Source organism: Dendrobates tinctorius, unplaced genomic scaffold, assembly GCF_039654945.1.
Source record: "Dendrobates tinctorius isolate UK_male_01 unplaced genomic scaffold, ASM3965494v1 ptg000083l, whole genome shotgun sequence".
Lineage (NCBI taxonomy): Eukaryota > Metazoa > Chordata > Amphibia > Anura > Dendrobatidae > Dendrobates > Dendrobates tinctorius.
In genome coordinates, this window is record NW_027361751.1 from 29,713,862 (window position 1) to 29,741,676 (window position 27,815).

Below are 27,815 nucleotides of genomic sequence, written 5' to 3' on the forward strand. Positions count from 1 at the left end.
AAAAGAGAGGAGGATTAGGGAGGGAAGAGGTGGGATTGGGTTAAAGGTGCAGTTGGAAGAAAGGAAAGAAAGGAGAAGACCCACTCCTCCACCATATCTGTTGCCAGGGCGAGGAGTGTGGGTGAAGTGGAGGCCGCCATAACACAGCGCAGCAGGGGAGGCGGTGTCAGAGGGTGTCAGCCAGGTTTCTGTGAGGCTGAGAAAGGCAAGATTGCGAGAAACAAAACTTCTATACTTACATTGACAGTGTTGTCCTCACCATGACAGAAAGCAACACCAGGAGACAACCAGGAGAAAACCACTTCACCAGGAGCCAACCTGGAGCCAACCACTGCACCAGGACAGTCGACTCATCTAAAAGTAAAACAGAAAAAAAATTAGTACAAAGTACAAACAGTAGTGAGAGAGACAGACATTTTCTAAGGTTCTATACTTACATAGCCAGTGTTGTGGTAGCGTCCAGAGTCCAGAGAGTTATGGCCCTGCAGTGTCCACACTTCCTTTTATAGAGCTATCAATTAGCAGGTGGTTGAATCACTTCCTGGACCAACTAATTAAAATTACGCATGCGTATTGAATGCATGTGCATACGCATGTCCTTGCGTATGCATGTGTTCCCATAGACAGTAATGCATTTTTTTTGATGCACTCATCCGCATGCGCATATTTGACGGATTTTTTTTCCGCTTCCAAAAATCCAACATGTTGCGTTCGCCGGACCCCGCCTCACACTGAAAAACAACGCATGCTTACGGTGACGCATGCGAAGGGATGCAAACACATGCCCCTGCGTACACCATGTTAAAGACAGGTACACATGACACATTCGGATTGCTGCAGATGAAATGCTGCGCAAACAGACGCAAATGTGAAACCAGCCTAACTGGATGTTCTAGCAGAACATAGTCCTTTTGTTTCTGATTTATGAAAACTAAGGACATAGCCCTACCACTACTGTGACTGACCAGGCAGCCTCCATAGGTGATCAGATAATATGTAATGAACATATATTAATATATACAACTAGCTATTGAACCCATTCTACGCCCAGGTGGCGAGCATTTTTATTGGTATATGGTCTCCCATCCTGATATGTGCTGCCCCCCTCCCATTCTGGTATGCATGGCACCCCTCATCCCTATCCTGCTATGTATGGCCCTCTCATCTCTATAATGGTATGCATGGCCCCCTCGTCCCCATTCTGGTATGTATGGTCCCCTCACCCCCCCTCAATCCTGGTATGCATGGTCCCCTCACCCCCAATCCTGGTATGTATGGTACCCCCTCATCCCTATCCTGGTGTGTATGGTCCCCTCACCCCCCAATCCTGGTATGCATGGTCCCCTCACCCCCCCAATCCTGGAATGCATGGTCCCCTCACCCTCCAATCCTGGAATGCATAGTCCCCTCAACCCTGCAATCCTGGTATGCTTGGTCCCCCCTCAACCTTATCATAGGATGTATGGTACCCCCTCACCTTCCAATCCTGGTATGCATAGTCCCCTGATCCCCAATCCTGGTATACATGGCACCCCTTACCTCCCAATTCTGGTATGCATGGTCGCCTCATCCACAATCCTGGTATGCATGGTACTCCTCACCCCACTATCCTGGTATGCATGGTACCCCTCATCCCCCAGTCCTGGTATGCATGGTCCCCTCACCGAAACATCCGGGGGCGAACTGCTGGGGGCGAAACATCTGGGGGCGAAACATCCGGGGGCGAACTGCTGGGGGCGAAATGTGCGGGGGCGAAACAACCTGGGGGCGAAATGCTGGGAGCGAAATGTTCGGGGGCGAAGTGTACCTGGGGCGAACTGCTGGGGGTGAACTGCTGGGGGCGAACTGCTGGGGGCGAAACTTCCTAAAACCAGTGAAAATACAGGCTGCCCGCAACCTCCACCTGCCATACAGCTACCGCTTGCTCCATACAGTACCGGCACGCCGCTACCTCAATACATGACAGAATTGCGCTGCTCCACCACCGACACTGCTGCTGTGAAGGAGCGGGTAAAAAACGCTCCCGGGGAAGAGAGATGGACCGAGGGAGAGGGAAGACCGGTGGGGTGACTCGAGTATAAGCCGAGAGGGGCACTTTCAGCCTAAAAAAATGGGCTGAAAATCTCGGCTTATATTCAAATATATACGGTAGTTTTGCCTCTATAAGTTTTTAGTGCGACTACACTTAGAATGTTGTGTACAATTTTGATTACAAGTGCATAAGAGGGATATAGCTGAACTAGAGCGAGAGCAAAGAAGAGCAACCAAGGTTATTAAAGGAAAGTGTGGATTGCAAGACCAAGATAGGTTATCAAACTTGGGTTTATTTTGGAAAAATGGAGGCTTAGGGGCGATCTTATTGCAATTAGTGATGAGCAACTCGAGATTTCCTGAGCATGCTCAGGTGATCTCTGAGTATATGGATATGCTCAGAGATTTAGTTTCTGTTGCCATAGCTGCATGATTTGTGGCTGCTAGCTAACATGAATACATGTGGGGATTGCCTGTTTGTTAAGAAATCCCCACATGTATTCAGGCTGTCTAGCAGCCACAAATCATGCAGCTATGGCAACAGAAACTAAATCTCCGAGCACATCCAAGTACTCTGAGAACACCCGAGCATGCTCGGGAAATCTCGGGTAACGAGTATACTCGCTCATCACTAATTACAATGTATAAATATATGAGGGGACAGCATTGATATCTTTCTAATGATCTTTTTACACTTGGGCCTGTGATAGGGAAAAGGGGGCATATTCTATGTGTAGAGGAAAGAATGTTTAACCCCTTCACTACCTATGACATATATATAAGTCATAGTTCGTGTCCCTGCATTCCACGCAGGTTCCAGTGCTGAGCCCGCATGTTTTCCAGAACATGTCAGCTCTTTCATCAGCTGACATGTCCCCCTAACAGCAACGGCTGTTCACATGTTAAATGCTGCTGTCAATCTCCAACAGCAGCATTTAACATGGCCGCGCTGGAAGTGTGTCACTAATCCTGCCCATCAGCTCCCATGTCACATGACTGTGGGGCGCCGATGGGATGGCATGACGACTGAGGGTTTGCAGGAGATCCCTGTGGTTGTCAATGACGATTTGCAGTGAGTGCTGCACTGTGGCAGATGATCATTTTAGCTACACATAGCAAGGCTGCAGCCCTGCTATATGTAGCACAGGTTATCGCATGATTGTGGCTTCTAGTCTCGCATGGAGCCTATAGAAGCAAGTGAAAAGTCAAAAAAAAGTTTTTAAAAATATAAAAAAATTTGAAAAATCTAAACGTTCAAATCACCCCCCTTTTGCCCCGTTCAAAATAAAACAAAAATACACATATTTGGTATCGCCGTGTTCAGAAACGCTCTGATAGAACGCCGTGTTATATCAATATATAAAAAGAGTTATTCTAATCAGTAAACAGAGTAAAGAGAAAAAATACGTCAGAATTACATATTTTAGTCACCACAACATTGCAATAAAATGCAATAACGGACGATCAAAACATCGTATCTACCCCAAAATGGTATCAATAAAAACTTCTGTTCAGAACGAAAAAATGAGACCTCATCCAGCCCCAGATCCCCAAAAATAAAGATGCTACAGGTGTTGGAAAATGGCGTGATTTTTTTTATTTTTGCAAACTTTGGATTTTTTTTCACAACTTAAGCAAAAAAGAACCTATACATGTTTGGTCAGTTTTAGAATTTAGTGAACATGGTCAAAAAAAATAAATTGTGAAATTGTACTTTTTTTTTACATTTTCACCGCACATTGATTTTTTTCCCATTTTGCAGTACACAATATGGTAAAACCAATGATGTCGTTCAGAAGTACAACTCATCCCAAAAAAAGCAGTGCCTCACATGGCCATATTGACGGAAAATTTAAAAAGTTATGGCTCCGGGAAGAAGGGAGGCAAAAATGGAAATTCAAAAACGAAAACTCAAAGGCGGTGAGGAGGGTAATCATAATCACAGACGCAGATTCTTTACTGTGAGAGTAATGATATTATGAAAGTCTCTGCCATGTGATGTTGTAATGGTTGATTCATTACTAAAATTCAAGAAGGGTCTGGATGCCTTTCTTGATAAATATAATATTGAAGGTTATTGATACTAGATTCTGTGATGGGGACACTGATCCAGGGAACAAGTCTGATTGCCGTATGGAGTCGGGAAGAATTTTTCCCCTAATATGAAGATATCAGTATCGGTCCCATCAAGTTTTTGCCATCCTCTGGATCACCATGTTAGGCTATAGTTTGAATTTGATGGACTTAAGTCTACCTTCAACCTCATAACTATGAACTATGAATAAATAGAGCAAGCTAATAAGTACAGGATGAGGCCATACATCTTAAGATGGTGGTCGTCAAGTAATATACTGCTATGAATTCTTCCCCAGCCACATCCTCTCCTGATCTTGTTCTTAAATCAGTCAGAAAAGATACTGGAGGCTTTGCTGCCTTTATTTGCGCATCCGCTAAATGCCTTCACCCGGGCAGCAGAGAACACAGCTTGGAAAACGGTCACAGGGGTACATCATGTCATCAAGGCCATTTTAGGAGCAATTTGGCATGTGCTAAAGTAAGATATATGGGGATTTAGATTTTTATAGCCAAGTACATACAAATTTATGGCATTTTGGAATGCCATAAGTACAGTACAATGAAACCCTATGGGTTTTCAAAAACGCTGTGGTGACAGTGCGTTTTTTTCCGCGCGGTTTGCAAACCGCAGCATGTCAATTGTTTGGGTGGATTCCGCAGCGGTTTCACACCTTTAACATAGTAGAGGTGTGAAACCGCAGGGCAAAACCGCAGACCTGTGGTTCCGCGCGGAAAAAACCGCAGGTGAATCTGCAGCGTGTGCACATAGCCTAAAGGGTGTTCCAGCATTGACCAGTGATGATTTCTATTAGGCCTAGATGCTAAATCTAAACCAGGACCTCCAGCTGTCATATACTTGCTTCAGCTCACCAGGTGAATCCTCCAGGCCAAATGGCACCCGGGCCCCAGGCGTTGGTGCAGCAAGCAGAGAAGGCACACAGGAAATAAGGAATCTGCACAAGCAGGAGACTCAGGACCTGTACAGGTACAGTGGAATGAAGCAAGGGTGAATGCAGAGATGGCAAAACGAAGGTTAACCTGCTGAGCAGTAGGTATGCAGGATCAGAGATGGAGCACCCCAAACTCTAGAAACTTAATACCAAGTTACAGCTGTGTGTCTTAGTGGGTCGTAAAAGGCCTGGGGAGATGAAGTCACACGCAGGGCAACCTGCAAAGCCCGACGTGGAGCACAACAGGGTTAGGACTTTGGCAACACTCCAGAAGTCATTCATGCTGTAAGAGAGATGTGCCGATACCAGGTCATAGATCAAGGCAGAGGTCAACCGGACAACCGGCTGCTCTGCATCATCGCGACGCCAAGTATAGCAATGACTTGTCATTCCCAAAAGGCAGGCTGGTATCTGTATGACCAGTATTATACATTAAACACTCACATTGCTTTGTACTCAGTAAGGTTATGGGAAGAAAAAAAAAAATTAATGGAGCTCATGAAAGGGGCCGAGCCCCTGTCAGTCTGGCCTTGATGTTCTGTGGATACGCAGATAAATTTCACATATCTCTGACTTTAATTGTATGAATTAGACGACTGGCATTTCTGTTATTACCGCCATTTAACAATATTTTAAAGAGACTGCGAGGCATATAACTAATTTATTCAGACTGGCAGAGCACATTGCAAGATAATTACATTCTAAAATAGAGCGACTAAGGCAATCACAGCTTTCATAAAACATGGAGAACCGAGCCGGACAACTGACAAGAGAACATCGCACTCATAATCAAGTAACATTGGATTTCACTGCTAGAAAAAAAAGTACACACATAATTTCCCTGCCATTGTGTCGTCTGGTTAGCACCGCAGCCATTCAGGTGAATCGGCTTTATGTGTGGTAAATGGAATGAAAATGCGGCAGCTTAATGCTAATCTATAGTTTTATTACAACTGCTTTGTCAGCTATCTGTATATCAATACAACGTGTTCACTCTCCATGTCAGTTTTATGTTAAAATTAATGAGGAGCGTACGGAGTTTATTATTTATTTGTATTTTTTTATCTCTCCAATAATAATTCCTGAAAACAATTGGCAATGGTTATATCGATCCTTGGAAACAAGGAAGGTTGTTATGGACTTGCGGAACGCACCCAATAAATAAAGATGAAATAATAGAAGAGGTGCTCAAATGCCGAAATAAGGAGCAGGGCATGGATATTCTCCACTGGCTCCCAAGTCTGAGCCTCAGGACCATGACCCTTCCAGTCCACCAAATAAAATTTTTTGCCACGCACCACCCTGCATCCCACAATGGCATTGACCTCGAACTCATCCAAGGACAGGTCGGATGTCCCGGCAGATGACTCAGAAAACCGGGACAAGTGGGCAGGCTTAAGGAAGGACACGTGAAAGGTGTCAGAAATGGCCAAGTGGGGAGGAAAAGCCAGGCGATAGACCACAGGGTTGACCTGTTCCAGGACCTTGAAGGGACCAATGTATCGTGGTGCAAACTTGGTGGACTCGGCCCGCAGCCTGATATTACTGGCAGAAAGCCACACCAAGTCACCAGGAGCAAAAGTTTGAGCGGGACGCCGATGCGTGTCAGCGGACGCCCTCATTCTCTCCTTAGAGGCCCGGATGGCATCCTGAGTGCGATTCCAAATGTCGCGAGCCTCCACTGCTCAGTCTGTCACCCTGGGTCCTTCCCTGGAGGAAGATCTGGCTAGTCCCGTGTTTGAGACTCTTAAATGAGGCTCCACGGACTTTATTTGCATATTCATATTTCCCAGGGAGCATTGCACCTAGGATTTCACTGATTGAGCGCCTTTGCTGACTGCCGCAGTGTTTTCTTTGACTGGTCTCCCTGAGGTCAGTGATTGTTCGTGATGTTGGTCTACTAGGCATTGATCCCACCTAGCCAGAATCCTACTCCACACTGATGAGGGGCAACACCCCGAAACAGCTGTCTGTGGATGGATACCTGGCCTTGGTATTTCCCTTGTCATATCTGTAAACTCGTAAAGAGCTGGATATTGACTTAAAGGGCCACTTAAAATGGTGGTAATGCTGGTTTCCGAAAGGAGCCACCCCTTGGCTGGGTCCTTCCCTTGAGGAAGATCTGGCTAGTCCCGTGTTTGAGACTCTTAAATGAGGCTCCACGGACTTTATTTGCATATTCGTATTTACCAGGGAGCATTGCACCTAGGATTTCACTGATTGAGCGCCTTTGCTGACTGCCGCAGTGTTTTCTTTGACTGGTCTCCCTGAGGTCAGTGATTGTTCGTGATGTTGGTCTACTAGGCATTGATCCCACCTAGCCAGAATCCTACTCCACACTGATGAGGGGCAACACCCCGAAACAGCTGTCTGTGGATGGATACCTGGCCTTGGTATTTCCCTTGTCATATCTGTAAACTCGTAAAGAGCTGGATATTGACTTAAAGGGCCACTTAAAATGGTGGTAATGCTGGTTTCCGAAAGGAGCCACCCCTTGGCTGGGTCCTTCCCTGGAGGAAGATCTGGCTAGTCCCGTGTTTGAGACTCTTAAATGAGGCTCCACGGACTTTATTTGCATATTCGTATTTACCAGGGAGCATTGCACCTAGGATTTCACTGATTGAGCGCCTTTGCCGGCTGCCGCAGTGTTTTCTTTGACTGGTCTCCCTGAGGTCAGTAATTGTTTCGTGATGTTGGTCTACTAGGCATTGCTCCCACCTAGCCAGAAATCCTACTGTGGTAGGGGGCCGGGCTAGGGGGGTGGACCACTGCTTACCAGACGAGGCAAAGATGAGACGGAGACAGCTTCCACTTGTAACAGTTCTGGATTTATTTGTCGTCCTCCTGACGACCACCAAACACGCAACACAGCTTTTTTACACCACTGTATCGCCAGGCCCGGGTACCTATTCTTCAGTTCCAGTAGCAGTAATGCACCTTGCGGATTTTTCACTGGGGGCTGTCCTAGACCAATCTACCCCCAGAGCTTCACCTGCCCGAGGTCGTCTTCCAATCGGTACCCCCGGGGTCTCGTCTGTCTTGCGGTACGTCGAGTCAGGGTCTCCCCCCTGGCTGCCTCTTCTCCTTGCCTGTCCTGCAGTCCGTTGGGTCAGGGCCACCCCCCTGACTGTCTCTCCTTTGTCCGTCCCCCTGGCCGAGCTCTTCTCACTTTCTAATCTTCTTCTGAGCTCCTCTAAAACTCTCCTGGAGCCTCGCCTTCTTCTATTTATCCCCTCTCTCACAGGGGAATTTCCCACCTGGGCTTCTATCTCCCCGCCCCCCATGACTAAGCGGATTTCTAAGCCCTAAGATGATGTTAAGTCCTGTACTACTCTCCCCTGCCATCTTGTGGTCATTTCACGGTACTGCACTCCCATTTCTCTTTCCCTGCTGTTACCATTCTAACCTGTCAATCTCTGTCACTAGTGCACAAACTGTCCCCTCCTTCTACCAGTCACGTCTGTCCGTCAAGTCACCTTCCCCACACTACTCCACACTGATGAGGGGCAACACCCCGAAACAGCTGTCTGTGGATGGATACCTGGCCTTGGTATTTCCCTTGTCATATCTGTAAACTCGTAAAGAGCTGGATATTGACTTAAAGGGCCACTTAATATGGTGGTAATGGTGGTTTCCAAAAGGAGCCACCCCTTGGCTGGGTCCTTCCCTGGAGGAAAATCTGGCTAGTCCCGTGTTCGAGACTCTTAAATGAGGCTCCACGGACTTTATTTGCATACCCTGGAATAAGTTGAAGACACTGGCATCAGGACGGGAACGCGCAGATGCTGGCCATAATTAAGGAGGAACGGGGTCTGACCGGTGGAATCAGCTACTGCGTTGTTCAGCGCAAATTCTGCCCACAGTAGTAAGGATGCCCAGTCATCCTGTCTGGCCGAGACAAAATGTCGCAGGTATGTGACCAGAGTTTGGTTAGCTCTCTAAACCAACCCGTTTGTCTCAGGGTGATAGACGGAGGACAAATTTAGCTCAATGCTGAGCAAACTGCAGAGCTCCCTCCAAAACCGAGAAGCAAATTGGGGACCCCGGTCACTAATCATCTTGTCCGGCATACCGTGCAAATGAAATACGTGCTTTATGAACAGCGCACCACGGGCAGAAGGCAACTGCGCAAGTGGCACCAGAAAATGATCGGTGACCACCCAGATGACCGTGCTGCCAGGGTCTGTCTGCCACTGGCAAGGGGTAAAGTAACCCAGCCGGCCTCTGCCTAGAGGACCTATTCCGAGCACAGGAAACGCATTCCTGAATGTATTCTCTTGTGTCCCAAGCCATGTGCTGCCACCATTAAGACCTTGCCAGGAGTTCCGTGGTCCACCTAGTTCCAAAGTGACCACCCACCCTGGACGCGTGAGCCCACGAGAGGACCTCCGGTGGCAGGTGAAGAGGAACGAAGGTCTTGCCCGGCGGCACCTACTCAAGAGCAACCGGGGCCACGGTCCTCAGACTCTCAGAGGGGACGATTAGCCGAGGCTCAGCCTCCTCCGCTGACACTACCGAGCGAGAGAGGGCATCAGCCCGGATGTTTTCTCACCGGACAGTGCAGGGTGAAGCGGAAGCGGGAGAAGAAGAGTGACCACCTGGCTTGGCGAGAGCTTAAGCGCTGGGCTATTTGTAAGTACACCATGTTTTTATTGTCGGTGTACACCTGAAAAGGAAACCGGGCTCCCTCCAGGAGATGTCTCCACTTGGAAAAGGCCAACTTCATTGCCAGCAGCTCCCTGTCCCCGATGGAGTAGTTTCTCTCCGCCGGTGAGAAGGTCTTGGAGAAAAAGAAGCAGGGATGCTTCCGACCTTGAGCATCCTTCTGGAAAAGGACTGCTCCTGCACCGACTGACGAGGCATCTACCTCTAGGATAAATGGTTTATCCACATCGGGACGATGGAGGATAGGAGCGCCGGCAAAATGGGTCTTAAGAGACGAGAAGGCCACGGAGACCTGTTCTGACCAGACCTTAGGATTGGCTCCATTTTTGGTGAGGGCTACCAGAGGAGCCACCAGTGTGGGGAAGTGGGGAATGAACTGGCGGTAGTAATTAATGAACCCCAAAAAGCGCTGCACCGCTTTAAGATAGTGGGCTCCTGCCAGTCCATTACCGCCTGCAATTTGGCAGGATCCATAGCCAATCCCTGGGCCGTGATGATATAGCCCAGGAAAGGCAAAGACTCTTGCTCAAACTGACAATTCTCCAACTTCGCGAAGAGCGAATTCGCCTGCAAGAGGTGCGGTCGAAGACCCTGCAAATGTCTCGCCAGTGAGAGGCCAAATCTGGAGAAAAGATGAGGATGTCATCCAGATAGACCACCACCGAGGTGGAGAGCATGTCGCGAAAGACATCATTCACGAAGTCCAGGAAGATAGCTGGTGCGTTACAGAGGCCAAAGGGCATGACCAGATACTCATAGTGGCCATCCCTGGTATTAAAGGCCGTCTTCCACTCGTCCCCTTCACATATATGGATCAGATTTTAAACCACCCGTAGATCTAGCTTAGTGAAGATCTGAGCCCCACCCAACCTGTCGAACAACTCAGAGATCAGGGGAAGAGGATACTTGTTTTTGACAGTTATGGCATTGAGACCTCTGTAATCAATGTACGGACGCAGCTCTCCGCTCTTCTTCTGTACGAAGAAGAACCCCGCCCCTGCTGGTGACACCGACTTCCTAATAAACCCTCTTGCCAGGTTCTCTCAGATGTATTGTGACATGTCCTCTGTCTCTGGTAGCGACAGAGGATATACGCGGCCTCAAGGAGGCTCCGTGCCTGGAAAAAGGTCTATAGGACAGTCGTAGGGACGAAGGGACGGAAGAGTCTCTGCATATTTTTTAGAGAACACGTCCGCATACTGCTGGTAGTGTCTTGGGAGTGCGGAGAGGTCCACGGGACCCTCGGTGGAGGCAACCTGAAAGCAGTCCCTCACGCAACTACCCTCGCAGGACTTGCTCCAATCCAGTATTCTCCCCGAAGACCACTCAATATGAGGAGAGTGGCAACGGAGACAGGAAACTCCCAGGAGAACATGGTCGATGCCCTCGGGCATAATGAGCAGAGACGTCTCGTGATGGGACGGCGAGAGTGAGAGTCCCAGGGGTGCTGTCTGATGTGTGATTTGGGTTGGCAAGGTCGTACCGTTGACCACCCTGATTGTCACGGGGTGAGGAAGTGGCATCAAGGGGATTGCATGACATTGGGCGAAGGCCGAGGACATGAAGTTCCCCTCTGCCCCATAGTCCACACAGATCTCTACCTCCCAGGTGGAAACACCGTTCTTTAACGTCCCTTGGAAGGACAGCTTGGAGGAGAAGGTTCCAGTGTCTAGTAGGCCTCCTCCGACTACCACTAGACGCGATCGTTTCCCGACCGCTGAGGGCACCTGTTGGCCATGTGAACAGGCTGTCGTCACTGGAAACAGCGTGTGGAGATTCGCACCGGGCGCGAATTGGAGCCAGTGCTAGACACCTCCATGACTCCCAGAGTGGGGGGTTCAAGAGGTTTAGAGAAGGCTGGGGCCAACCTAACCCTCTGTCTGGACTGAGAACGCTGCAACCCGCGCTCCGTGAAATGGAGATCTATGCAGGTGGACACAGTAATCAGTTCCTCCAGACTAGCAGGAACCTCCCTGGTGGCTAGAGCATCCTTAACGTGCTCAGCCAAACCTCTCCAGAACACAGGGACGAGTGCTTTCTCAGGCCATTCCAGCTCGGAAGCCAGTGTCCGGAAGCGGATGGCATAATAGCTGACCGAGAGGGACCCCTGTGTTAGTGCCAACAACTGGAGAGAGGTATCGTGTGTGACCCGTGGCCCCAAAAAGACCTGCTTTAGAAACATCAGGAACTGAGCAGCACTCAGAACCACGGGGTCACCACGCTCCCACAATGGTGTGGCCCATTCCAAAGTCCTGCCTGATAGGAGGGAGATGATAAACCCCACCTTAGCCCGCTCTGAAGGGAATCGTGTGGCCAGTAACAAGCTGGATAGAGCACTGGCTCACGAAACCCCTACAGGTGATGCTGTCACCCGAGAACTTGTCGGGCAACGGGAGACGGGACAATGTCGGGGAAGGAATGGATATAGAGGCGCGGGAGACCGCCTCTGCTGCCGCCTGGACGGCGACTGCAGTGGCTTCCGCAACTGAGGCTGAGCGCTCGAGAGCGGACAACCTGCCCTCCAGCTGCTGGACATATCGCTGCAGGCGCTGATCGTCCGTCATTGTTAGCCAGGCCATGGCGCAATGATAATGTTGCGGGCTGGCGGAACACACCCAATAAATAAAGATGAAATAATAGAAGAGGTGCGTTCGCAGCCCGGGTCCACTGTGCAGAGGTGACCAACTGCTGCTGAACAATGAGGGAAAGGCATGTAGGAGGAAAGCCGGACACCAGTGAGTAGCCACTGAGCCAGTGCTAGCAGGCACGAGCTCCGTTACTTCACGTAACACGTACCAGCTGGCAAACAACCACAACCTGTTAGCGTCACAGGTCACGGTGGTGTGAACCACTGCTTGCAACGTGTGCAGTGTCCGCCCTGACGGACACCACTAACCAGCCTAACAACAGTGCTGGAAAGTGCACACATGGCGCACGGCGCTACTGTAGCGGACGCTGCAGTAGCAGTGGCCAAGGAGGCCTATACTGGCCAATGCCCTAGGCGCTAGCGGTAGATGTGGAGCAACACTGCGGCGCTATGCAGTGTTAGACCTAATGTGCTGACTCTAATTCCTAACCCTAACTCATACGTAATATCCAAGGAGAGGGGAATTATAATGTGTCAGTCACCAGGCTCATTCATCCATCATCATACATACACTAAATACATTAGCCTCAGAGTCTATCATAGTGCATGGCGGGGCGGCCATGCGGGCCTTTTATAGCTGTGCCCTTCCGGGACCTTCCTGATCCTTCAAAAGGACCAATCAGAACTGGAGAAGGACCTGAGCATGTGACTCCCGATCCCCAATGGGAGATCGTCTCATGAGCATGCTCAGTAGATTGAAGGAAGGACTTAGACTCTGGAGTCTTTTGCTGCTGGACAGATTGCATTGCCATAACTGTACCAGAGGTGGTGGCAGCAGCAACCGAACCGACAGTGCTGGTGTGGGCAGAACGCCGGGATCGTGGATTCTGCTTAACAGGCTCCACTGTGGCAGGAGGGGAATGGGAGACCACTGACGGCAAGGCTCGGGATTCCTGCTGTGCAGTGCCCGAAACCTGATGCCTAACAGAAGGACTGTTCCAGGATGTTGCATGTGCTAATATGAAAAGGATTTACCTTCATGTGATTGGGGGCATGTAATAATAAAAGTCAGCAATATGCTTTTCTTTATATATATTTTATTATTTAGCAGATGCACGGTATTAAATGAGTCTACAGAATAAAATTATTTTTTATAACAAAATTAAAATACATTTCTCCCCTACACTGAAATAAGTACATTTTAGCTCCCATATCCTATAGATAGATGTCAACCAAATGACTAGCAGATAAATTGCCCAGTTGTCCCATGTCAGTAGCCATGGGGAAAATTGGAGGGAGATAAATTATGTTAAGTGACTTCCATGTAGTGTCATGTCGGACGCTATTCACACCACAGCGTCCGGCAGGCAGCGGTAGTTCCATCTCCGTCCACTATAGCCTCAGTGGCGCCGGCTTGATTTTACTCAGGTTATCGGGGGTTAATCTAGCTGGAAATCAGGTGGGATGTTTGGTCACGCCCACAGTCTTTAAATAGTCATGCTGGCCTGTGGGCGTCGCCGATTATAGCTTGTGTTTTTATGCCAAGTGGTTCCGGTCTGGAGAGGTGGTGTTGGAGAGAGAAATTCATATCTGGTGTCGTATGATCCGTTGTTACCTTTTCGCCTTCCTATATTTGTGCTTTGTTGTGCCCTGTTCACATTACAGTATTGTCCGGTGTGTTTGCGGCGCGGTGTGGTTTAAGTTCTCCCTGTCTGTCATTACTGTGTGGGCTTTGGTGGTTTGACAACTCACTGGGTGGAGGGTGGAGGGTTCAGCTTAGGGCTGAGCAGAAGATAAGGAAAGGTTGGAAGCTCAGGCATTTGCACCAATAGCAAAAACCCTGGGTTGAGGGTCAGACAGGTTTTTCCCTAGTTTGAGGGACTCCGCAGGGGCCCCGGGTATTTCAGCCTCCTTTGACCTAAGCCCCGCATAACATTATAATCGGCCCAACATTTTTCCATGGATTCCATGACTTCTATAAACCGCCAGTTGGCGGCGCTGTCCTTACAGGTCACCGAGTTGAAGGGGGCAGTTCAGCAGCAGGGCCTGGTTGTAGCTAATGTGCAAGCGGCTTCTGCTGGTGCAGGTGCAGAGCCAAAGATTCCGCTGCCTGAACGATTTTCTGGGGAACGCAGCAAATTTGTCATCTTTCGGGAGGCCTGCAAGTTATACTTTCGCATGCGCCCGGTCTCCTCAGGTAATGAGGCTCAGCGGGTGGGCCTGGTGTTATCATTACAGAGTGGGGACCCTCAAGTATGGGCGTTTTCTTTACCAGCCGACTCTGCTACGTTTCATTCGGTTGAGAATGTTTTTTCAGCACTCGGGCTCATTTATGATGATCCCGACAGATTGGCTTTGGCGGAATCTAAAATCCGCGCCCTCCGTCAGGGGGAACGTATGGCGGAAGACTATTGTTCAGAATTTCGCCGTTGGGCAGTAGACACACAGTGGAACGACCCAGCGCTGCGGAGTCAGTTTATTCATGGGGTTTCAGAAAGAGTTAAACAGGCCCTCCTGATGTATGAGATTCCTGCATCGTTAGAGCCTGCCATGAGTTTGGTTATTCGTATTGATCACCGTTTGCGTCTGGGGGCGCAGGAGACTCTGCCCCTGGGGGAAAGCAGGGGTGCAAGTGTGGTTGCTGCAGGTCAGCCCACGGAACCTATGCAAATCGCTGGGGTATCACATGTGCAGCGTCGCGTTCCTGGGTTCAGGAAGCATGGAGCATGTTTTTACTGTGGTAAAAGAGATCATTATGTAAATGCTTGTCCTGTGCTACCAAAGAAAGTCGCACCGGCGGAAAACTGGTAAGCTCAGAGGGTATGGAGGAGGCCCAACTGAGCGTATGCATATCCTCCATGATGGTATCTCAATGTATGCTCCCTGCCAGGGTTATTATTGCGGGCAGAGAGCTACCCATATCAGTGTTTGTGGATAGTGGTTCCACCACCAATCTCATGGATGAGGAGTTTGCACGCATGGCAGGTTTTAAGATCGAAAAACTCCCTCATCCTATTCATGTGGTTACCATTAATGCCGCTCCCCTCCCACAGGGGGAGATTGCTGAGTTTGTAGCTGAGGTTAAACTCCACATTGGGGTCCTACATTCTGAGTGGGTTACATGTAGGGTACTCAATAATCTCCCAGCACAAATGGTCCTGGGTTTCCCATGGTTGTCCAAGCACAACCCGGTGATTGACTGGAGAACCCAGGACATAGTTCAGTGGAGCGGTTTCTGCCAGGAAAATTGCTTGGCCACATGTGTGTCCGCAGTGAAGTCCAGCCTTCCAGAGGCGTTGCTGGATTTTGCGGACGTATTCTCTGAGAGGGGTTGCTCAGAACTACCTCCACATCGAGCCTATGACTGTGAGATTAGGTTAAAGCCCGGGGCTAAATTGCCAAAGGCGAGGATGTTTAGTATTTCTGGTCCGGAGAGACAAGCTCTTAAAGACTACATCGCGGAGAGTTTAAGTAAAGGGCACATCCGGCCTTCATCCTCACCTGTAGCAGCGGGGTTTTTCTTCATTAAGAAAAAAGATGGGGGGTTACGCCCGTGTCTGGATTTCCGGGAGTTAAACCAGATTACGGTCCGTGATCCCTACCCGATGCCTCTGATCCCTGATTTGTTCAACCAGGTGGCTGGTGCGAAGTGGTTTTCCAAACTTGACCTCAGGGGGGCATATAACCTCATAAGGGTCCGTCAGGGGGATGAGTGGAAGACGGCATTTAATACCCCTGAGGATCATTTTGAAAGCCTAGTTATGCCATTTGGGTTGACAACCGCGCCTGCTGTTTTCCAACATTTCATAAATGATGTATTCGCTCATGTGCTGGGGAAATTTGTGATTGTGTACCTGGATGATATCCTCATCTATTCGAGCGACCAGGACACTCATTTAGAGCATGTCAGGCAGGTGTTACAGTTGCTCCGTGAGAATAAGCTCTATGCTAAACCTGAAAAATGTGTATTTTTTGTTCAGGAGTTGCCTTTTTTGGGTTATATTGTATCCGCCGCAGGGTTTAAAATGGACGCCGCGAAGGTGCAAGCGGTGCTGCGATGGGAACGGCCTGATAATCTAAAAGCGCTCCAGCGGTTCCTTGGGTTTGCCAACTATTATAGGAAGTTTATTAAGAATTTCTCTACTATAGCCAAACCGCTCACGGACATGACGAAAAAAGGTACCAATCTCGCTATCTGGTCTGATGATGCGGTGCGTGCATTTGAGCTTCTGAAAAACCGTTTTTGCTTCAGCCCCCATTCTGGTGCAACCGGACGTATCTCAACCTTTTACGGTGGAGGTCGATGCGTCTGAGGTGGGAGTGGGGGCAGTACTGTCACAGGGCTCGTCCTTGAGCAATATGCGTCCATGCGCCTACTTTTCCAAGAAGCTGTCGCCTGCCGAACGGAATTACGACATCGGCAACAGGGAGTTGTTGGCCATCAAATTGGCTTTTGAGGAATGGCGACACTTCCTGGAGGGGGCGGCCCACCAGGTCACGGTCATCACCGACCATAAAAACCTGCTCTATCTGGAGTCGGCCAAGCGTCTGTCTCCCAGGCAGGCTCGCTGGGCATTGTTTTTAACACGTTTTAACTTTCTGGTGACTTACCGTCCTGGGGCTAAAAACACCAAGGCGGATGCATTGTCCAGGTGTTTTCCAGGGGGAGAACCTCGGGAAGATCCGGTACCCATCCTCCAGGAAGGTGTAGTCGGCTCTCACGACTGAGGTAGAGGCGGAGATTGCCGAGGCCCAGGAGGAGGTACCGCCAGGACTTCCCGCTAATAAGTCATTCGTACCCCTTCATCTTCGTCTTAAAGTGTTGGGGGAACACCACGACTCTGTCCTGGCCGGTCATCCAGGGGTTAGGGGCACCTTGGAGCTGGTATCGCGCCGCTTCTGTTGGCCAAAAATCCGGCAGGACGTGGTCTCGTACGTGACAGCTTGCATCACGTGCACCAGGGCCAAGTCGCCCAGAACCCGTCCTGCTGGCACTCTACAGCCTCTGGGGATACCTAGTAGGCCATGGACAGAAATCTCCATGGACTTTATCACGGAATTGCCTGCCTCGGCTGGGAACACGGTCATCCTGGTGCGGATTGATCGATTTTCGAAGATGGCGCATTTTGTGTCGTTGCCTTCCTTGCCCAACGCGAAGACGTTGGCTCAGGTCTTTGTGCAGGAGGTGGTCAGACTACACGGAGTTCCGTCGGACAATGTCTGATAGGGGGACCCAGTTTGTGGCGAAGTTTTGGAAAGCTTTTTGCTCACGATTGGGGATCAAGTTGTCTCATTCGTCGGCGTTTCATCCGCAGTCAAATAGTCAAACTGAGCGCATGAACCAAAATCTGGAGCAGTATTTGCAATGTTTTGTGTCTGACAACCAAGAGGAGTGGTCGACGTTCCTTCCCTTGGCCGAGTTCGCATTAAATAATCACCGCCAAGAATCATCAGGAGAGTCTCCGTTCTTTTGTGTTTATGGGCACCATCCTCAATTTTGTACCTTGCGTCAGGGGGGCTCTGGGGGCGTCCCAAAGGAGGACCGGTTAGGAGTTCAACTATCATCGGTCTGGAGGAGGGTGAAACAGCGATTGCTGAGCATGAGTGCAAGGTACAAACGTGTGGCTGACGCTAGACGCGTGCCAGGTCCGGACCTGTGTGTGGGTGATTGGGTGTGGTTAGCTACTAAAAACATAAAACTCAAAATTCCATCATTGAAATTGGGTCCAAGGTTTATTGGCCCTTTTAAGATTGCTGCCATCATTAACCCGGTTGCTTATTGGTTGGAACTTCCTGCGGTATACAAGATACACAACGTGTTTCACAGGGCTTTATTGAAAAAGGTGGTAGGCTCTGTGGACACGACGCCGATGCCCCCTCCAGTCATGGTGGATGGCGATTTAGAGTTTGAAGTCTCCAAGGTGGTGGACTCTCGAGTACTGCGCCGTTCTCTTCAGTATTTGGTACAATGGCGGGGGTATGGTCCGGAGGAGAGGTCTTGGGTACCAGCCTCGGACATACATGCGGATCGGCTGGTCAGTTCCTTTTACCGCTGTCATCCGGACAAGCCGGGTCCTATGAGTCTTGAGGGCCCTGGGGTCCCTCGTAGAAGACGGGGTACTGTCATGTCGGACGCTATTCACACCACAGCGTCTGGCAGGCAGCGGTAGTTCCATCTCCGTCCACTATAGCCTCAGTGGCGCCGGCTTGATTTTACTCAGGTTATCGGGGGTTAATCTAGCTGGAAATCAGGTGGGATGTTTGGTCACACCCACAGTCTTTAAATAGTCGTGCTGGCCTGTGGGCGTCACCGATTATAGCTTGTGTTTTATGCCAAGTGGTTCCGGGCTGGAGAGGTGGTGTTGGAGAGAGAAATTCATATCTGGTGTCGTATGATCCGTTGTTACCTTTTCGTCTTCCTATATTTGTGCTTTGTTTTGCCCTGTTCACATTACAGTATTGTCCGGTGTGTTTGCGGCGCGGTGTGGTTTAAGTTCTCCCTGTCTGTCATTACTGTGTGGGCTTTGGTGGTTTGACAACTCACTGGGTGGAGGGTGGAGGGTTCAGCTTAGGGCTGAGCAGGAGATGAGGAAAGGTTGGAGGCTCAGGCATTTGCACCATTAGCAAAAACCCTGGGTTGAGGGTCAGACAGGGTTTTCCCTGGTTTGAGGGACTCCGCAGGGGCCCCGGGTATTTCAGCCTCCTTTGACCTAAGCCCCGCATAACATGTAGATCCTAGTGGAGAGGAGAGTTGATGCTGTGGTCAGTATCCACAAAGATACTTGTAGGTAAGGCACTTGCATGACTGAGAGGGAAGCTGATGCTGTGGCCACCGCCCTTTTGTGCTACTCATTTGGAAGAGGATTTAAAACTTTGCTGTGGCCCTTGTCGCCATGAGTGCTTTACCTCTTATTGTATTTCTCCTTTAGGACTTTTTATGGGTTTACCTGGTGAGGGGGATTCTCTAAGCTGTAGGTCAGGTTGAGCAGCAAGGACCGGAAGCGATGACTCAGGGGGCTGGACTTGCCAGTTAGCAGTGTGTAAGGCCTGTTTCACACTTCCGTTTTTGACCATCAGTCAAAATCCGCCGTTTTTTAAAAAAAACAAAAAAACGGATCCGCCATTTTTTTTGGCGGATCCGTTCTTTTCCCCATTGAGTTGCATTACCGGCGGATGAAAGGCCATCCGTTGGATCCGGTGTTTTGCGGATTCGCCAAATTTTTTGCATCTGCCGACATGCCTGGACGGACCATGCAACGTTTTTTTTGCTGCGGGATCCGCATTTTACAGTCTCTCTCTCTCTCTCTCTGTCTCTCTCTCTGTCTCTCTCTCTGTCTCTCTCTCTCTCTCTCTCCCTCTCTCTCTCTCCTTTAAAATTCTTCATTCATCGGATCTGTCAAAAAAAGGTTCACACCAGCAGAGCAGAGTCCATTTAACATAACACAAGTCTCTGCTAAGAAAATAGCTGTTACTCTGTAGAGTCATCAAGCAGTCAGTCACTGACAGCAGGATTTAACTTTATACCCATCCCATTTGCATCCCTGTCACATGAATGATAGTGGGGCTCCGATGGATTGGCATGACAGCCGGGGGTCAGCAGAAGACCCCTGTGCCTCTGGCCGCTGTCCTTAGCAGATTATCATTTCTGCTACACATCTTAAGATGGTGGTGATCAAGTAATATACTGCTATGAATGCTTCCCCAGCCGCATCCTCTTCTATTCAGTCAGAACACATTCTGGAGGTTTTGCTGCCTTTATTTGCACATGCGCTAAGTGCCTTCACCCGCGCTGCAGAGAACAGAGCTGAGAAAGCAGTCACATGGGTACATCATGTCATCATGGCCGGTTTTAGGCAAAGTGGGGCCCTAGGCAAAGTTTAAAATGGGGCCCCAAATGCTAATATATTGCACATCACAGAAGCATTTCGGTTGTCTTTACATGCGCTGAGTTCAGGCTGCTAAATGAGTGTGATCGACAATGTTGAATATTCAACACTTGTTTCCCGGCCTCTTTCCACCGTCTGAGAAAGAATGATGGGAACAGAACGATCACTAATGGATCACTAAGGGTGTGTGCACACATTGCGGTTTTTGCTGCGGATCCGCAGCGGATTTGGTCCTGCGGATCCGCAGCAGTTACCATGCGGTTTACAGTACCATGTAAAGCTATGGAAAACCAAATCCGCCGTGCACATGCTGTGGAAAATTCCGCGCAGATTTGCAGCGGTTTATTTTCTGCAGCATGTTACTTCTTTTTTGCGGAACTGCAACTGCAGTGTACGTTCCGGGACATACAAATCAATCTCTCTCTCATCCGCACTGCCAAAACACATTAGAACCTGCATCAAATCCGCTGTATACATGCTAGGAATCCACAGGAAAAATGCATGTGTTTGACCCTGCGGTTTCTGCCAAGAGATATGGATTCTCTGCAGAAAAAGCCGCAGACTAATCCGCAACGTGTGCACACACCCTAACAGTTCACCATACAGTATCATGTTATCAGCAGCACATATACAGTTTACACCCCATAGTCCTCCATATAATATAATCTGCCCCATAGTCCTCCATATAGTATAATACACTCCTCAGTCCTCCATATAGTATAATACACTCCTCAGTCCTCCATATAGTATAATACACTCCTCATAGCCCTCCATATATTAAAATACACTGCTTAATCCTCCATATAGTATAATACACTCCTCATAGTTCTCCATATAGTATAATGCACCGCCATAGTCACCCATGTAGTACAATTCACTTCCCATAGCATAATGCACCCCATAGTTCCTCATATAATGTATTCCCCATAGTCCTCGATGCAGTATAATGCAGCCCACATATAGCATAATGCAGCCACCCCATAGAGTATAATACAGCCACCCCACAGAGTATAATGCAGCCCCGCCATACAATATAATGTAACCCCATAGAATATAATGCAGCCCCCTCTCCTAAAGTATAATGCAGCTACCCCTTAGAGAATAATGCAGCTACCCCAGAGTATAATGCAGCCACTCCACAGAATATAATGCAACCCTCTCATAGAATATAATGCAGTCCCACCCCCCATATAGGATAATGCAGCCCCTCCATAGAATATATGGCAACCCCCTCATAGGATATAATGCAGCCCCTTATATAGTATAATGTAGCCCCTCCATAGAATACAAAGTAGCCCTCCTCATATAGTATAATGCAGCCCCCATCGAATATAATAAATATAATACAGCCCCCACAGAATATAATGTAGCCGCAAATAGAATATAATACAGCCCACCTCCCCATAGAATATAATGTAGCCGCCATATTATATAACACAGCCTCCCCCTATAGAATATAATGTAAAATGTACCCCCCATGGTATATAACACAGCCGCATAGTATATAGCCCAGCACCGCATGGTATATAGATAGCCCAGCACCACATGGTATATACCCCAGCACCATATGGTATACAGTCCAGCCCACCATGGTATACAGAACAGCATGGTATATAGCCCACCATGGTATAATACAGTCCACCATGGTATAATACAGCCCACCATGGTATACAGGCTGTATACCATGCTGGGCTGTATACCATGGTGGGCTGTATAATACAGCCCACCATGGTATAATACAGCCCAGCATGGTTATAATGCAGCCCAGCATGGTATATAGGCTGTTGTGAGTTCATTCTCGGGTTCACCAGTTGTGAGTTTCCCTTCTGGACTCCCTCTGGTGGTGATGGGAGGTTGTGCGGCTGGTTTGATCAGTGGAGATCTGCCACCTGAGAATGAGGATGACGATTGGATCTCAGGATTCTCAGATTGGATTTAAGACAGCCGATGCCCTATTCAGTTGCTGGTGATTCCTTCTGGCTTGTCAGCTCTTGGTTTTCAGCTCTGTTCCAGTCATCTAAAGCTAAGTTTTTCTGCTAATGTTCACACTTGATTTTGTTGGTCTATTCAGTTTTTTTGTGTGGTCTGCCAGCCCCGGCTGGGGGCTGAGCTAAATTTCCACTCTTATTTATCAGTATTTTGCCAATTGGCTTTTTGTCCCTTACTAGATCGGTCTCTTTTTGCTCTGTCTCATGATATAGTGGGAGAAGTCTAGTGACTTCAGGGTTAATTTTGCTATCAGAAGTGTTGGACATTATTTTTGTAGGGTTTTTTGCAGGTTGCAGACAGTGTCTTCCCTTTCCTTTCCTGTCTAGTTAGTTTGGGCCCCATCATTTGCTCAGCCTATTTTCCTGCCTGTGTTTGTGCCTTCATCTTGTTTCACCGTCAATACATGTGTGGGGGCTGTCTATTCCTTTGGAGTCTGCTCTGGGGCAGTTAGTTTTCCCTTTTCTTGCTTTAGGCTTATGTAGTCCTCCGGCCGTGACGAGGCGTCTAGGTTCATCGTAGGCACGCTCCACGGCTACTGCAAGTTGTCTGGTAAGATCAGGGATCTGCAATCTGCATAGTTACCAACTACTCTGGTTTTTTGTGGCTTAGCTTGTTTTGCTTTTTTCTCCTCAGTGACCCATTCATAACAATAGGCCTCCAGAATAGTATAATACAGCCCAGAATGGTATATAGCCCCTCAGAATGGTATAATACAGCCCAGCATGGTATATAGCCCCCCAGAATGGAATAATACAGCCCAGTATGGTATAATACAGCGCAGCATGGTATATAGCCCCCCCAGCATGGTATAATACAGCCCAGCATGGTATAGCCCCCCCAGCATGGTATAATACAGCCCAGCATGGTATATAGCCCCCCAGAATGGAATAATACAGCCCAGTATGGTATAATACAGCCCAGCATGGTATAATACAGCCCAGCATGGTATATAGCCCCCCAGAATGGAATAATACAGCCCAGCATGGTATATAGCCCCCCCAGCATGGTATAATACAGCCCAGCATGGTATAATACAGCCCAGCATGGTATATAGCCCCCCCAGAATGGTGTAATACAGCCCAGCATGGTATAATACAGCACAGCATGATATATAGCCCCCCAGCATGGTATGATACAGCTCAGCACGGTAAAATACAGTCCCCCCCAGAATGGTATAATACATCCCAGAACAGTATAATACAGCCCAGCATGGTATATAACTGTGGCGCCCCCAGGAGTTGGCCGCCACAGTGGCTTTGCCTTCCTCCAGAGAGGGTAATGCCAGGCTTGGAAGCAGTGAAGGGTCTCTCTCGCAGTTAACCTATACATGCAACACAGTTCCACTCCAGGCCAGCAGGGGGGACTCTGAACTGAAGGGAGGAGTGCTCTCTGAGGGCCAAGAGGAAGGAGTGGTCAGTTAGTGTGAGGAGGGTGAAGTGTGCAGACGTGAGGGAGAAGCGCGGAGATCGAGCGGAGAGGAAAGGCTCATCTCCAGTGAGAGCACATGAACTGGAGCCTGGTCTCCACGGTTGTACGGATACTAATGGTCCTGCAACAGACACCAGAGGAGTAGGAGGCTGTAAATGCCCTACCCCCATCTAAGATTCAGAGGCACAACAGCACGGAGTGAGCCAAGAGAGGAATAGCGGATACAGCTGTCTGCCATACGAAGAGTGCTAGTAGAAGAGAATTAGGAGGAACTTTAGTGTAACTCAGTACTGGGAGTACTTCACTCAAATAAGCGCTAGGGAAGGAGACTGCACAGCCCATCTGCTGAGAGAGTATCCTGAGCTGCTTCCAGGCTAGCCTGCTCTGGTACCATCGGTAATCAGGACCCTGGACTGCATTTATCAAGTAAAGGTACAGAAATTGCACCCGGCTGTGTCTTTGTCTGCTTCCTACCCTTCCGGCACTGCTACATCCCCGTGCCAACCACATCTACACTGCCCTGGGACTACAGCTTCACCTGTGGGGAGCTTTTACATCTTTGCTGCACCATACCATCAGTCCCAGTGGATCTGCATGTTGCGTCGGCTTAACAACTCTTTTGCCGAACAACACAGGTGGCGTCACAAACTATTCATTTAATCAACTACATTCCACCATTCAAACTTCCCCTATTAATTGGGCGCCCAGGGCCACAGACCTGGTCACCGCTGCTGTGACACATCCCGCTGACACCGGCCCGGTACTGAGTACCCCACAGCCCTGGGAGGGCAACCCATAACCCCCCCCAGAATGGTAAAATACAGCCCAGAAAGGTATAATACAGCCCAGCATGGTATATAGCCCCCCAGAATGGTATAATACAGCCCAGCATGGTATATAGCCCCCCAGCATGGTATGATACAGCCCAGCACGGTATAATACAGCCCAGCATGGTCTATAGCTCCCCCAGAATGGTATAATACAGCCCAGCAAGGTATAATACAGCCCAGCATGGTATATAGCCCCCCAGAATGGTATAATACAGCCCAGCATGGTATATAGCCCCCCGAGAATGGTGTAATACAGCCCAGCATGGTGTAATAAGGCCCAGCATGGTATATAGCCCACCCCAGCATGGTATGATACAGCCAAGCATGGTATAATACAGCCCAGCATGGTATATAGCCCCCAGAGAATGGTGTAATACAGCCCAGCATGGTATAATATGGCCCAGCATGGTATATAGCCCCCCCCAGCATGGTATGATACAGCCAAGCATGGTATAATACGGCCCAGCATGGTATATAGCCCCACCCACATGGTATATAGCCCCACCCGCATGGTATAATACAGCCCAGCATGGTATATAGCCCCCCCCAGCATGGTATAATACAGTCCAGCATGGTATATAGCCCCCCCAGAATGGTGTAATACAGCCCAGCATGGTATATAGCTCCCCCCAGCATGGTATGATACAGCCGAGCATGGTATATAGTCCCCTCAGAATGGCCCCACAGTCCAGTACTCACACTGATTTTTTTTTTTTTTTTTTTTTAAAAACACTCCTCACCTTCTCTGCCTGCGCTGCTGACTGCTCCTGTCTCCTCCTGCTCTGTCTGGAACACAGAGCGTGATGATGTCATCGCGCCCACGCTGTGTCAGAGGCAGAGCGGGGAATGATGGGAGAGGGATCGTCGGCTGATGCTCTCTCCTCCATCACTGCCTCCTTCAATGCGGCGGCAGGCCCAATAGCGGCTGTGTGATGTTCCGCTGGCTGGGGGCCCCTGGAGGAGTGGGGGCCCTAGGCAGCTGCCTGGTCTGCCTGCCCTTAACGCCAGCCCTGCATGTCATCGAGGCCATTTTAGGAGCAATTGATTTCGCATGTGCTAAGACGAGGATTTAAAGTTTTATAGCCAAGTACATACTAATTTAAATTTATGGTATTTCAGAATTTCTCCCATCGGTCACCAACCTAATTGTATAAGGAAATCTAAATGGTGTTCCAGCAATGACTGGTGATGGTGCTGAAAATGCAGCAGTGCCAATTATGCTGATAGAACAGGAATAGCAGGGATGTGTAGGCAATCAGAAATCCTGCTTCAGGAGTGAGGAAGCAATCAGGGACAACACCAGAAATGCTGAGTCAAGTTTGGTATAAGGCACCTTATTACAGCTGAGTTTAAACTCTAAACAACACCAGGAGTTTACAGAGATGAATTTGTTATCAAGTACATTTTAGTAATAGAGCTGAAAGAGTAAAGAAGACCAGGTGCTTGCAGGTACTTTGTTATAGCAAAGTTGAATGTGTGCTGGACCCCAGAAGTAGCTGGATTGAGACTGGAAATAGCAGCTGATTGTGAGATAACAGTTTGGGGAAACTAAATAAGTAATCAGACACCAGGTGAGAGCTGAACCAGGTGGGAAGTGAGGCTCGACTTCAGACAAAGAAGTGGTAGCACAGTACTAAAATACCTGAATATAAAGGCCTGAGCCAGCATTCATAGACCTTGTGTGATGACATCAGAGGTGCTGGCCAGGTTACCTTAGCACATAGAGAACCAGCCATAAGGGAAGGAAGCCAAGCCGGGCACTGGAGCCGGGACAGGTGAGCAACAGGGCTGTACTGGAAATTCTTGATTGGATATTCCTACTTACAGGACTATTCTCCATTCTGTGTACAGGCTCTTTCCTGGTTGGTGAGTGTTTTTCTAACATACTTTCTCAAGGCAGAATAAAGTGTGCTGTTAATTTTCTTTCATTGATTGCTCTGGTAATTGTGTAACATTCCAAAAGAAGACATCAAATGAGGGAAATATGTATTAAAAACAGGGATGGCAAGGCATGGAGTAAACCTTACGCTGCATTCAGCTTTTAAGTTTTTGCTTGTAATATCTCTTCAGTGAAATCATGAACCAAACTTAGATCACTACATTGTTCAGTAGTAACTTTGTGTTACGGTTATGATACAGACCCAAACATGCAACAACATTATGCAAGTCACATGAAAAAGGTGGTACTTTTAATCTAAAATGTTCTGTGTGTGGCGTTAGTAGTACGGTGTATGGTTATGACTTTGTGCACCTGTGTGTCCATAGCAGGATCCTGACAGGTTTTTAGGCATTGTCATTGTGTGCACAGAATGTCTTTTTCAGATGGATTCTTCCTGGAAACCACCTGAAAAAGCCCTAAAAAGCTAAAAAGAATGAACAAGTGCACAGCAATGTCAAAATGACTTGCTGTGCATACTTTCAGCCATTGTTCACTTCTTTTAGCAGCTTCTGGCTTTGAAAGCTAAAGGAAGGGATCCATCCATTCTACTGGCAGTTTCTGCTTGGAAGCCAACATTACATTATTGTTACACCCGATCCCCGTCCTGGCGCTGCGCCCAGGTCTGCCGCTGTTACACCTGGCCCCCGTCCTGGTGCTGCGTCCAGGCCTGCCGCTGCTCTCCGTTCTGGGCACTCACCTTGAGCCTCTCATGCTGCTGCTCAGCATTCTGTCCTCACTCCTCCTCCTGGCATTCTGTGAGGAGATCTGTAACTAAGGCTATTAGGGCACGCCCGCCTGCTCTCTTGCCTTCTTAAAGGGGCGGCGTGCATTATTCAAAAAATGCAATCAACCAATGGCAGCGCACTGGATGCTATTTCTGGCCTCTCCTCCATAGGGAGAGCGCCGGAGCAACGAGTATCTATCATTGCTACATCCGGTTCTCATGCAAACCTGTCTGCACTGCATCTGCAGTCTCTGTGCATTGTCTAATACTCTCTGTTTCCACAGCATATCAGTATCCTGTGTTACCTGGTTATATCAGCAACCATCTGGGCCTAAGCCATCCCGTTCCGCCTACAGCCATCCGAGTCCAAGGACTGTGTGAAGGTCACTGGAACCGACTCCTTACCAACTAACCGGATCCAGGACCCAGCGCATTACGGACTCTGCTGTAACTTTTGTTATCCCTTTTGGTCCCGCTGGGACAGCTGCCAAGTGTTCGGGGTCTAACTGGAGGTAGCACCTGTGTCCTCCGGGTATTCCATTCTGGCCCTGCCTGAGGGGCTTTACTACGGGTGCCCGATGCTCACTAGTCACGCCCCCTTCAGAGCCCCCCGGACCGTGGTCCTGAGGTTCCACTTAAAAAATAAAAACAAATGTGAACTTCACCATCTCTGCCTCCGCTTCCATTTGTTAGTTATAGAGGTAAGTCTA